The sequence below is a fragment of the Phascolarctos cinereus genome, unplaced genomic scaffold, assembly GCF_003287225.1.
Source record: "Phascolarctos cinereus isolate Bilbo 61053 unplaced genomic scaffold, phaCin_HiC Scaffold_726;HRSCAF=1367, whole genome shotgun sequence".
In the NCBI taxonomy this organism is placed as follows: domain Eukaryota; kingdom Metazoa; phylum Chordata; class Mammalia; order Diprotodontia; family Phascolarctidae; genus Phascolarctos; species Phascolarctos cinereus.
In genome coordinates, this window is record NW_027556098.1 from 255,017,559 (window position 1) to 255,032,216 (window position 14,658).

Consider the following 14,658-nt stretch of genomic DNA (forward strand, 5'->3'; position numbering starts at 1 on the left):
GATTCAGGAGGACCTGAGTTCACATAACACTTACTAGCTGTGTGACCCTAGGCAAGTCACTTAACCCCATTGCCTAGCCAAGAAAACCCCAACAAATTAAAAAAAATCTTACAAAAGGGAATATTGAAAACTATCTTTACATGTAATTGGAAAAAATTAAATACTATTAAGTGTGGGGGGGAGAGCAAGTGACTTTCCCAAGGTCAGACAGCTAAGGCAGGATTCAAACTCAAGTCTTCCTGACTCCAAGTTCAACATTCTATTCCTTGTACCATCTTAATGAAGAATATATGCAGAAAAAAGGGGGAAAATTTACATGATAATTTTGTTGTACATTTAAAAAGAATAGCAAGTTGTACATAGTAGATTACAATTTCATGTGCAATCATCTTTTTTTGTATTATGCTGTGTTATGGAAATGCTTGTTTTATTCCATAAATTAAAGATAAATTTTTTTTTAAAAAAAAAGAGAAAAAGGCAATCCCTATGAGATTACCTTTACACTGCATATATCATGTATGTGTTTAGTTATTTGCATGTTGTCTGCCTCCTTAGAATGTGAGCTCCTCAAGGGCATGGGCTATGTTTTTGCCTTCATTCATTCTTTTCTGTTCTAGATGCAGGGAGCTGAGTCTCGGATCTGGCCCTGGAATGGAAGCCATGAAGATTTGGGAGTTCAGGAATCCAGGGTGGATAGATCAGAGGAGCAAGGCTTGGAATCCCTGTGTAATAATCATGAGTCTTTGCTTCCTAGATCAGGAAAGAATGAACAAAAGCATGTTTCTTGGTCCTGCATGGCTGGGAGAGGGGAGAGGAAGGAGATCCTAAAGGTCTCCTTATTTACCAGGTGGTATGAATAAAGGTACTGCTCTCCCATCCCATGAAAATACAGCAAGAGCCCCCACAAGTGCTGAGTCAGGCTACTTAAAGTCTTCAACACTAAGAGTTGCAACTACATAGCCGGGGGGGGGGGGGGGGAAGGCTCCTCCCAATCACACAGTAGGCCAGTAGAGAGTGTCCATACTTCTTCCAGAAGCAGATCCCTAGAATCTTTTTTTTCCTCTGGGTAATTAATAATTTTATTAATAATGCTAGTATTTTATTAATAAAAGAGGTCAGTGGCACTTTTGAATACTAAAGACAATCAGGACAGTGGGCTCATGGCTTATATGCCCTTGGAAAAGTGGGTATTTCAGAGGGTGGCAATCAACTCTGATTGCTTAACAATTAATTAATGAGAGAATGAATATTATAATGAGAAGTGAGCTCACTCCAATGAAGGGCTGAGAGTGTGACATCATGTCACTCTTGGACAAAGAGACTATCTCTACAACCAGACCAGCCCCAGACTTGGGCAATCTAGACAAGGGACAGATCCCTAGATCTTAACAAACAGATGATGTCTGTACACGTGCCAGATCTCCCATCACTCAAAGACATAGAAAAACACAATCCTTGCCCTCAGGGAATCAGCATGCTGGCTTTGGACATGACTTTGGTGGGACCAGAGCTATGAGTTAATTGTTAACTGAGTTGTTGTGAGCCAACTAGGCTCCCTGCCCACCCCAGACTGAGGTGATATGGAGACTATACCCCTGAGATGTTGCGGGAATATTTGTACTTTCTTCTGGCCATATATTTGAAGTAAATATCCCTTTGTAAAAACTATTCCAATGTTAAGTGGTTAAATGAAACTAGGGTGCTAGTCACTGGATCCCTAAAATAGGGGGAGGGAGAACAGAATTTCTATAAGATGAAACTAAACCTGGGAGGGGCAAAGATGACTGGCAGCTTGCTGAAAGAAAACCTCTACAATGCCTGGCGCATAGTAAGTGCTTAATAATAAGTGCTTGTAGAGTGTAGTTAATGGCTTTCTTTTTATTCAATTCACATTTTTAAGCTTCAATAGCTTGTTTTAAAAATTCACATTGAGTATTTTGCATGACTTCATATGAATAATAGATATTATTTTTCTTGCCTGGCTGATCCATTGAATAAATGAATGAATGAATGAATGAATAAATGAATGAATGAATGAATGAATGGAGAAACTGGTGCCTGGAGGCTTAGACTGAGAAGCAGTGTGGAGTAGTGGACAGAGCAGTGGACTTAGAGTCGGGAAGACTTGGTTGTAAATTCTGCCTCTGACATTTCCTACTGTGAGACTCTGGGCAAGTCTTTTAAAGTCTCTGAACTTTCATTTGCACATCTGTAAAATGGAGATGATAGCACTTTGATAATAATAAATAATAGAAACAATTTGGTTGTGAGAATCAAATGAGATCATACTTAGTAAACCTTCAAGTGCCATATAAATGTTAGCATTTATCTAGAATAGAGTACAGATAACTAAAATGTGGGAGGACAGAATCAGTATCCACAAAACATTTCACCAAGCTCAAACAATGAGCCAAGATTACACAAATAAAATTTAAATCGATTTGCTGTTGTTGTTTAGTTATCAGTCATGTCTGACTTTTAGTGACCTCTAGTGGGACTTTCTTGGCAAAGATACTGGAATAGCTTGCCGTTTCCTTCTCCAGCTCGTTTTACAGATGAGGGAACTGAAGAAAACAAGCTTAAGCGACTTGCCCGGGGTCAACACAAATCTGTCTGAGGCCAGATTTGAACTCAGGAAGATGAATCTTCCTGACTGGCCTCAAAAACCAAATTGTACAGTATAGGGAGATATGATTAGACAATAGCTCCTAGTAAAAAGGTTGGCCAAATTCCATTCAACCTCCTTTCATGAATCAAGGCTGAGATTGAGAATCCTTACACATAATCAGGATATCTTTCTTGTGGTTTTTGAGGGCAGGGTAAAAACATTTGTGCCCTTTTCCATCAACCTTTATGACTCGTTTCACTTTCTATGCCCATTCCCTCCAGACCCACCATTAATGAATAGCACCAGGCTATGAAAATTATCTTCAAATGATAGTATCAAGTATAGTATCAAAGTATCAGATAATAATATCAATTAGTAAGAGTACAATGTAAGTATCAAGCAGACATTATAAACACTGTAGAAGGAAGGACAAAGCTGGTGATGCTTGTCTACATTCTTGTCACTAAGGCAAATGTCTATATACCCATTACATAGTTATATGGGACAGTAGTAGTAAATGACTAGTTGGTAGCCTTTTCCGGATAATATTAAGATTTCTGATGTTTTTTATTCTTTTGGAACATTCCTTCCATTTTGAGATTACCTTAAAAATCAGTCCCTTTGAAATTGTGTGGCTTCCAATGGAGATTTCTTCTGTATGGATTTGGAAAGGTTGAGCTGTTCCTCTCAATTTCATCTTCTAAAGTGCCATTTTTACTTGTTGATGTGGTATATTGGGTATTGTGATGTTAAAAGTCCAAATGTGGTGGTTCAACTGCCATCTATGACAAAAATGATTTTCTATAGAAATGTTGGTTAATGGGCTTCATATTTTGTCTTTTAATTTTTCTTCCAATTTCACCTCAATAGCTCTTAGGATGATTGGACTTACCTCAGTCTCTTGCCAAGCTATCTGGGGTAGCATTCTTTCCCCTGATTTTTAACTATTTTTGTGAAATGATCCTGCTTATATTATCCCAAAATCTTAAGCATATGCAATGTTTTATAAATGAGCTTTTATTCTAAACTGTTGTTGCTCTTGGCTGCCACATTTCATTGCTCAGCAAAGACATCAAGTGATTTTCGGCTGACAGTTTGGGGGCTCTTGGGACTCTTCATTGTGGTGGCCATTTTGCACTGGCTAAATGTCCTTATGAAACAGTGGTATCAGAGTTAATGATTTCTTTTTTATTCAATTCACATTTTTTAAGCTTCAATAGTTTGTTTTAAAAAACCAGATTAAATGTTTTGCATGACTTCTTACAAATAATAGGTATTATTTTTCTTGCCTTTTCAATGGCTGGGGGAGGAGTGTAGGAAGGGAGAGAATTTGGAACTAAAAACAAAGATTAAAAAATTCAGATTGAAGTTGTAATTGACTACAAGTTCAGCACTCTAAATCATGCTTCTGATTACATTCTGTGCACAAAGGCAAGAATAACATGACTTCATAGGTCCTTTGGACACTTTTCCTTGAAGCTTTCACATTGTTTAAGCACAAAAGAGCACCATGAAGATCACTGTAGTCAACATCTGTTGCAGGGGAGGAAGAGGTAGAAAAATTACATGAAGAATTTGACGAGGTCTCCAAACCAAGACAATCTATATCTTGTTTCTCAAAGACTTCAATGCACAAGTGGGCAGAGGGGAAGATGATGAAAAAGATATTGGAAAATATGACCCTGCTCCAGAAATGAAAGAGGTCAAAGACTGGTAGTCTACTTAGAAGTATAGCTCTATGTCATGTATGTCTTTAAGAAAGGAATTGAAAAATGCTAGATGTGTTGAAGAATAAACATAAAAAAAATTAAATCAAGTATCTCTCAATAGACAGAGAATGAATGGTTATCAATTCTTTTTTTTTATTTTTTGTTAAGCAACGGGGTTAAGTGACTTGCCCAGAGTCACACAGCTGGTGAGTGTTATGTGTCTGAGGTTGGATTTGAATTCAGGTTCTCCTGAATCCAGGGCCAGTGCTCTATCCACTGTGCCACCTAGCTTCCCCTGTGGTTATCAATTCTAAATGAGTCCAATTGGCTGGTTAAAGGAAAGGCAGAACTTAAATTAGAATAAAGAAAAAGATTCTATGCTTATATATGCCATTTATATGCCTCCCATAATGGTGGGGGAGCTAGGCTATGTTTCTTTTTGCTATTCTGCCATCTTGACTCCACCTTTCTCAAATGTGACATTTTTTAAGAAGACAGTTTAAACCCATTATACTCCTAATGGCTAAGTCATATGGATTTGTTTGTGGAAATAGATTTATGGTGTCATTTTAAGGTTAGGCTATCGCCACCAATTATGACATAGGAGATACTTAATAAAGGTTAAATAAAGCAAATAGCAGACTCTCAGTAAATACTTATTGAGTGATGGATTAGCTAGTGGCTCCTAGTGAACAAATCTCTTATTAGACCCTAAGGGAGCACCCTGGTCCAGAGGGCTCTTGGTGGCTAAGTCAACTCTAAAAGTGATATGATAGCTCTCACTTTTGATTTCATTAAACATCTTTGTAAATAAATTTATGAAAATCAATTAAACTTGATACCACATACATTCTTCCATTAATCTACAATTCCTTAAATCTCAGTTTCTTTTCTTTTTCTTTTTTTCTTTCTTTCTTTCTTTTTTTTTTTTTTTTTGCTTTTTGGTGAGGCAATTGGGGTTAAGTGACTTGGCCAGGGTCACACAACTAGTAAGGGTCAAGTGTCTGAGGCCAGATTTGAATTCAGGTCCTCCTGACTCCACGGCTACAGTTCTATCCATTGTACCACCTAGCTGTTCCCCCCCCCCCGTTTTTTTTTTCTTTTAAGAAATGCCACATATTAAGCTTTGAAGGTGTTGTATGTATCAAAAGCAAAACTGTTCTTTGGGGACCTGAGATACTCTAAGGAGATATTTTGAGGCTCATTCTGGTAAAATCTCCTTTCCACAAGTCTTGGGAGACCAGCTGGTTGGTGTATGAACCTAACAGCTTGGTAAAGTGCTAAATCTGCATTTAAGGAGCCATTCCAGAATGTTGTTTCCTAATGCTTATTAAGAAGAGCCTCGTTGAAGTTTACAGCTATCATTTCACTGTGGCTACATACTTAACACTGATGGTCTTGCTTCTTTTGTGTCCAAACAATATTCAGATGTTCCTAGTTCTTCACTCAGACACCCAAGTGCCTTCTTAAATGACCTAGATAGCCTTCCTGGACCACTGACTGCAACCTCAGAGGGCTTCCTCAATGAGGGAAGAGTCACAGTTTAGCAGAGTTCTCCAATGCTCTTCACTAGCCTTATACTTCCTCCATCATTGGTCCTAAGCTACAACTCTGCTGGGCTTCCCTGTAGATTCAGGAAGAAGAATACACCTTCTCCTTTCTCCTCACTCCCATCCTTTGCCCTCCACCCCCCCCCCCACTAAATTGTGTGCTCATGTAGAGTGCTGAATTTGGAGTCAGAGGACCCAACTTCAACACCCTCTACAATATATACCAGCCATGTGACTGTGGACAAATCATTTAAACTTTTCACACCTCAGCTTACTCATCTGTAAATAGGAGGTGATAATATTGGCAGGTTGAAAACTTTCAAGGCTTCTGAGAGCTATAGGGATGCACATTATCAATATTATAATTTTCAAGGGGCAGCAGTATGGTGGACAGAGAGATGGTCTCTACACCAAGAAGAAGTGGGTGCAAATCTTGCTTCTGACACATACTAGCTGTGTGATCTTCAAGCATCTTTCAGTGCCCCAGACCACTCCCAGGCAAATTACATAGCAAGAGCTGATCTTCACTGGTGAGAGTGGTTTCTTCTTCAGGAGCTCCCCATATCAATGAAATCAAAGGTTTGGTCCAAAAAAATTATAAAGATTGTAAGGTCATAGATTTAGAGTAGGAAGGGATCTTCGAGGTGCACAAGATGGGGAACAGGAGAAGCATTTACATAGGGCCATGTGCCAGGTACTGTGCTAAGGGCTTTTTACAAATATTATCTCATTTGATCTTCACAGCAACCCTGGGATGTAGGTGCTATTATTGTCTCCATTTTACAGTTGAGGAAACTGAGGCAGACAGAAGTGAAGTGGCTTGTCCATAGCTTGTAAGTGTCTGAGGCAGAATTTCAACTCAGTTCTTACTGACTCCAAGCCCAGCATTCTATCCCCTTTACCATAATGAGTTGTGTCTGTGTTCTGGTCATTTTATACCCAACATATGTGTATCCATGCAGGTATGTATATGCACACACATATCACACAATGCATGTGTGTGTATATACACACACACACACATTTATGTATGGACACACATACATGCACATGTACACATGCACATATATTAAGCATAAAATGACCAGAGTATAAGCAATGTCTAGGCTCAGATATTTCTCTGTATCACACACAGTGCCTAGCACAATGAATAGAACAGATGCTCAGCACACATTCATTTGATAAAGGAATGACAAATACCCTCCTATCCCCTCTAAACCCCTCAGGTAACAGTTGAGGAAACTGGAGCTCAGCAACGTTCAAAGAGCACTTACTCAAGAGCACACAGGTAGTAAGTGACAGACCTAGAATTCCAACCCCCCACTTCTCTGACTTCACATCCAGCAATTTCTTTCCAGTGCCCAACAACAAATCCATTTAACTAGAGTTGATTGAGTTCCATCAAAATGGCCAAATCTCAATCCTGTGAAGACCTAGCTAGAAAAGAAAGTAAGGAGGGGCAACAGGACATGGCCTTGGCCATACTGAGACTCTCTTTGGGGAATTTGGGGGGGCTAAATCTATGATTTTATTGGTTTAGGGAAGCAGTCTTCACAAGGAAACTCCTTCCACCACCATAGAACAGCTGGCTGTTCTGCACTTTAATAAAGTTAGAGATTTGTTTGGGGTACTGAGAGACCATAATTTATTCAGGATGCATAACCAGTATGTGCCAGAGTTGAGACTTTTACTCAGGTCTTCTTGACTATAAGGCCAGCTCTCTATATACTAATCCATGCTGCCTCTCCACTGATACTTAGATACTTAGATACTCTGATACTTAGAGACTTCAAATAGAAATCCACCCTTCCCCCAAATACTTCATGCTCCTTCCATCTGGCAGTATGTATTTCCTAGCATCTGGAAGAAGAAATCAGTAACTTTCAGTTCTATCATTCATTATATTTTTGTCTCATTCTAAAAGTGGGAAAATAATCACAAGTCAGTGATGCATGCAATCTCTCTTTAGGGTCAGAGCTTCCTTTTTTGTAGTCTTTTATTATAACCTGGGCTTTCTGGACATGGCCAGGTCTCTTAACATGGAGATGCCATTGAGGGGCCTTATGATCACACCCAGTTTGCCAGACATGGAGCCCTGTTGCCTCCCATCACTCATGGGGGTATGTGGGTCAGGGAGGGTAGCTTCTTTGTCTACCTGTATCTTCAAAACTGCCAGGACTAAACCGGTTGTCCTTTTTTCCCGTCACCTTTTTTATTTCTACCATATTCTTTTGGTCAACTCTATCTACTAAGATGGTAAAGGGTGAAGATCCAGAAGGTGAAGACCATAGTTCACCCACAGTGTGGACCCATGAACTGAACTGGTGAGAAGGGAAGGACTTTTATCCCCCTGCTCTCTTCTCTTTTACCCTGGCTCTGAGAAATGGGCCTGGCCTGGGACTATTTGTTATCATTCTGGCTTGTTTATCCTCCTCAGTTTCTTTTTTTCCTTCTTTTTTGGCTGGGCAATGGGGTTAAGTGACTTGCCTAGGGTCACATAGCTAGTGTCAAGTGTCTGAGGCTGTATTTGAACTCAGGTCTGCCTGACTCCAAGACTGGTACTCTATCTACTTTGCCACCTAGCTGCCCCTCCTCCTCAGTTTCAAGTGGTGGAGGTAATCCTCACAGACAGAGTTTGAGCCATACTGACCTTGGAGCCAGGATTGCTGGTAGGATGGTATAGCCATCCAGCCTGGCAGGGAAGCCCTGAGAAGCTAAGGTGTCTGGCACTCTAGCCCCAGGGAGATTTTGGACTTGGAACTGCGGCTTTAGGACCAGAGCTACACTTAGGAACTAAGCTAAACTTTGAACCTAACCTCATTCCCCTCTCTAGAGAAGAAGTAGTGCAAGGGGTAGGAGGATTGCGCCTCCCATGTGTTGGGAGGGTAAGTTTGTGTATCTGTGATTATACTTTTTTGAAGTAAATATTTCTGTGTATAAGCTAATATGATCGTTAGTGGCTAACGGAACTGGAGTGCAGGGGACAATGCCCTACAATTGAGGAAACATTATTGGTGGGACTAGAGCCATGTACAGAGAGCCTACACACCCTCTGATCTCTTTGAGGGTGGGGGTGGGGATGGGGGTGGAGGTGGGTAGTGAAATCTAGCCTATCTAGCCTTCAGGCAGGGACCAGGGTAGTCCGGTTTACGTAATATTATTTTTTAAAATCACTCTTTTCAATGAAGAAAAAAAGGTCTATTTTATTTCCTTCCTACCACTTTTCTGTTGAAAAAAGAGCAACCCTTGTAATTAATATGCATAATCAAGCAAAATAAATTCTCATGTTTGGCCATGTCCACAAACATGTATATCTGAATCTATACTCTGACTCCATCACATCTGAATCAGAAGTTAGTAGCATGTCATCAGTCCTTTGCAATTGTCGTTGCATTGATTAAATCTTTAAAATTCGTTTGTCTTTACAACGCTATTGTTATTGTACCAGTTGCTCTCCTGATTCTGCATGCTTCACTCTGTATAAGTTGATGTGAGATCATGCCTTTCATTATTCTAACACAATAATATTTTAATAACACTCCATTCATATACCATAATTTGTTCAGACATTCCCAAATTCATGGATACTCCCTCAGTTTCCAGTTATTTACTACAAAACGAGCTGTTATAAATATTTTTGTGCATGTGGGTCCTTTTCCTCTTTCTTTTATGTCTTTGGGGCATAGACCTGGTGAATGCTTTGTTGTTGTTCAGTTGTTTCAGTCATGTCCAGCACTTTGTGGCCGCATTTGAGGTTCTCTTGGCAAAGATACTAGAGTGGTTTGCCATTTCCTTCTCCACAAGTTAGTAGCTTTTGGAACGTAGTGCCTAATGACTTTCCAAAATGGCTGGATCTCTTCCCAGCTCCACCACCAGTGCATTAATGTGCCTATTCTTCCACAATTCCATCAACGTTTGTCCTTTTTCCTTTTATTCAATTATGTCAATTCGATAAGGGTGAAATGGAACCTCAAAGTTGCTTCAATTTGCATATTTCTAATTATTGGTGATTTGGAGCATTTCTTCAAGATTGTTGGTAGCTTGGATTTCTTCTCCAGAGGACTGCCCATTCATATCCTTTGACCATTTATCAATTGGAGAATCAGAGTCTCATGTTTCAATCACCTAGGAAATAAGAGGGGGGATCATATTCCTCCTTTATTCTCTTTTTTCAAGGGTGGATTTTATCCTAAACAAGTGAGAGATTCCATCCTGAAAATCGATGCAATCAGAGCATCTATTCTGCCCTCCTTAGTGTCTTTGGGCATTCCTTTAGATCTTTATGATGACAACATCGAACTGTTGGCACACCCTGCCCTAATACAAAACATGTCTGAGAGACAAAATCCCTGTCCTCAAGGATCCTGTAGTCTACAAGGGGCATCACTGCAGACATGGTAGAGCATTCCATGCTTGTTAAAAAAGAGATGTCACAGGGGCAGCTAGGTGGCACAGTGGATAGAGCACTAGCCCTAGACTCAGGAGGACCTGAGTTCAAATATGGCCTCAGATGCAAAACACTCACTAGCTGTGTGACCCTGGGCAAGTCACTTAACCCCATTGCCTAGCCAAAAAAAAAAAAACCGAACCAAAAAAAAATGTCATTTGTTTTTGCATCTTCTTTATTTCCAAGATATCCTTTTTCTACCCAAAAAGTCATCCTTTATAACAAAGAATAAAAAAGGAAAAAATAGTGCAACAAAACTAAGCAACAGGTGCGTTCTTTTGTTGAATCTATTCTACCTTGCTCACTTATGTTGAGCTCACATTCATTTAGGTTTTGAAGTGTGAACTCAGAGGGTAGGAACAATGTTTCCTGTGGGGAGCCTTGTCTGATGTTGGCACATCATATATATTCATATTACTCAGCATAGGAGAAAACCGACTGTCTGGATGGATGGTAAGGAGTGTTTTGGGAAGATCAGGACAGTTCTGTGTGGCAGGGTTCCTTTCTACCCATAAATGGACTACATGCCCATTCTATTTTTTTGCCATGGAGATCAGGATTTTTTTCTGCAATTCAGATAAGCTTATTATCTACACTAATTTCTTTCTGAGCATGGGTAAATAAAAATTGACCATACATACATACTGGGGAAAAAATCACCTTATATCAATAAATAGCTGACATTTATGTAGCGCTTTAAGTTTTGCAAAGCATTTTGATGTCCATTATCTCATTTATTCCACATTTAACAGATAAGTCACTGAAATGCCAAGAGTATAAAGTGATTTGCCCAAAGTCGTAGGATCATAGATTTGAGGCTGGGACTTTGAAGGTTATATAGGCTAACTCTCTCTTTTTAATAGATGATGAAATTGAACTTAGCAGAGATGAAATGACTTACCCAAGACTATCCAGGTATGTAGTAAGCAGAGCTAGGATTTGAACCCAGGTCCTCTAATTCCAAATCCTGCACCCTTTCCACTGCATCACATTGTCCAGGGTTTAAACCCAGACTTCATGCTGTTGAAGCTAGTCTGCTTTCTACTATGTCACAGCTGTCTCCTGATGAAAGAACTACTTCCCAGATGTTAGGAATCAAGAAGCTCCCTTTGTCATAATTCCCAGGTAGGAAGTTGGAAAAAGGTAAGGCAATCAGCCTCATTAGGTTTGTTGTAAAGAAAGTGCTTTGTAAGTTGTAATTTTCATCTAAATTTAAGACTCATTTGTTTGAATACATTTATCAAATAACCTAGCCCTCCTACCTTTTTATCATAACCTTTAATTAGCAAGCTCTATATGCCTGGGATCTTTTCATATATTTGCCTTAGACCTTGAAATCTTTAACAGGCTGCTTTCAAAATGAATGCGTAAGGGGTTCATCCAAACCAGGGAGAAAGAAAGGGCTTTGATAACAAGACTTGGAGAAGCTACGGAGCCCCTTATCTGGAAGCTTGTAGGTCTTTGTACTTAGGGAGGTTTAGGAGACCAGGGAAGCAGTTAAGATTCCAATTTACTTTAGAACAAACAGAGTTAATTGCCTGTCTCCAGCAGATGAAAAATGGCCATGCCTACCATATACGTATGAGCCCTAGAGCCAGTCAGCATGCCTCCAATCAATATGAATCTAGTGTGCCTCAATGTCGTCCAGAGCAAGATTGGATTTTCATACCTCACTCAATGAGCCAGGAATTCTTCACCAGCTAGTGAAGCACATGGCTGCTTTCTGTGCAGCTACTCAAGAGGTGGCACTCCTAAGTAGAGGGTCTCAACCCGAAGTGTGTGAATTTGATTAAAATGTATATATAACAATTATTTCAACATAATTTGTTTCCCTTGCAAAATCTATGTATTTGATTGTATGTGTTTAAAAATATTAATCTAAGAAGGTGTCCATAGGCTCCATTGGACTGCAGAAGGGGTGCATGACACAAAAATTTAAGAATCCCTGACCTAAAGGATGTGTGGCATTGCCCTAGTCACCAAGAGCCTAAGAGCCTCACTTAAGCAACAGATCAGAATGGAAAGTACCTGTCACTCTTTAATCAAACAAACAAAAAATGGAAAAAAAATCTTTTAAACGAGACAGAACTACCATATAATCTTGGCTAACTGGCGTGAAGGGACAATAGCACAGGAGTGTGTATAATGATCATCCCCAAGCAAGGCAATAGATGTGTCCAGGAGCACTTTGTACTGAAAATTCTACACAGTACTGCTTTCCAAAGACAATAACAATTATTATCATTAGAGCATGCTGTTAAAGGTGTCACTATGATTTGGGGTTTTGTTTTTTGGGGGTTTTTTCCGCTCTTCTTTATATCCCCAGAACTTAGTATAACAATGGCACATAACAAGTTCTTATGAAAATGCTTGTTGACTGACTGACTGACCACGGTCCTTCAAAATTCATATCAAAGAGGGGAGGGGTGGCAGTATGTGTGTGTGTGTGTGTGTGTGTAAGAATGTGAATCTTTGTGAAAATAAACTAAAATTTCATTAAAAAAATACAGAGCTCAAATAAAATAATCACCTTCTACATGAGACCTTTTTTGATCTCTCCTCTCCCCGCTCCTCTGCACAGATGTTAGTGCTTTCTCCATTAAAAATAAGGTAGCATTCATGGCATTTATTTTATATATACATATATGTGCATGTTATGTATGTAGGTATGTGTGCGCATGCACGTGTGTGTGTGTGTGTGTGTGTGTGTGTGTGTATATATATGAATGAAACCTCTTTGAAGGCAGAGATTTTAACTTTTTTGTCTGGCATACAGTAGGATGTAATAAATGCTTATCAATGTTCAGTAATAGCTGCCATTTTCATGGTTCTTTAAGGTTTGCAAAGGACTTTGGCCTGTATTATCTCAATTGAAAATCACAACAACCCATCAAGTTAAGTACTATAGATCTTATTCTTCTTACTCACCAGATGAGAAAACTGAGGCCCAGAGAGGTAGTTAAGTGCCAGGGGCAGGGCTGGGACTCAGGTCTTCCGCATCTTGAGTCCATCCCTCTGGCTACTGTACCGCAGTACTGGACAATTCCCTTGCTCCTTCACAGCCAGGCAGATGTTTCTTAGACCCGTAAAGGGCCCAAATAACTCTACCTTCCCCCAACACTGCTGAAATAAATAAAAGACCAGCGATGCTCTAATATTAGACCTACAGTAAATGTAGAAGTTATTTTCAAGGCAATTAGATGATCTATGAGTCTTTTCTCGCTGACTGAACGTAGAAACAGAAATTGCTCCAATACAGCAAGGATTTCTGTTCTCTGGACCAATCAGGTGAAAAATTCACGAGGAGCATTCATGAAGGTCTTTAAAATGAGAGTGATGGACTAAATTATCTCCAAGGTCCCTTCCCATGCTAAAATCTAGGAACCTGTCCATAATAAATACAGTCCTGCACTTAAACCTTTCTATAGTTATAAAATGCCATAAGACAAAGGTCTGAATTAGAATCCAGGGCTTTCTGATTCCAAGTTCAGAGTTTGTTCTACTATCCTATATTTATTGTGTCTCTGTACCAAGGGGCAGAGGGGTTGGGGTCACTGAAGTGATTTAAATGACTTGAGGTAGGTAGAGTTAGTCTGGAAAGAACTTCAAGAGGGAGTTGTAAGTTTTGAGCAGTATTTTATTTTTTCTTGGAGGCAATCAGGGATAAGTGACTTGCCCAGGGTCACATAGATAGTAAGTGTCTGACTCCAGATTTGAACTCAGGTCCTCCTGACTCCAGGGCCTGTGCTCTATCCACTGTGCCACCTAGCTGCCCCTTGAGTAGTATTTTAAAGGAAAAAAGGGATTTGATTAAGCTGAGAAGAGGAGAGAGGTTATTTATTTTGGGAGAATGGCTGTGCAATTCTTCCCACTGTGGGAGAACTTCCTTTCCAAGGAAGGAAAAAAATTAATGTACTAACTAGGACTGGATTTTGACTAGTTCTCTGAAGCAGACTGTTCCCATCATGCCATCTCCAGGCTGCTCCTCTTTAGCCTTGGAAAAACACTGTCCCTCAGCATACTGGGAAATACTTAATTGTCTTATAGGATCATATAATATTAAATATATGAAGGCAGTGAGAGTAGGCCTAGAGTCAAGATGCTCCAGGTTCAAGTTCTGCTTATGACCCATAACTATGTGATCCCGAGCAAGTTACTTATTGTGTGAGTGGTCCCAAGCAACTCTGAAGGCAGAAGCTGCAGATCTACAGTGGAAGGGGAGTTTCTTCAACGTGGGGGCTCCCTACATCAATGAAACCACAGGTCTGCACCAAAAAATATGGAAAGAATTGTTTTCTTTTTAAACAGGTGAATGAATTTAAAAAGCATTTATTAAGCCATTAT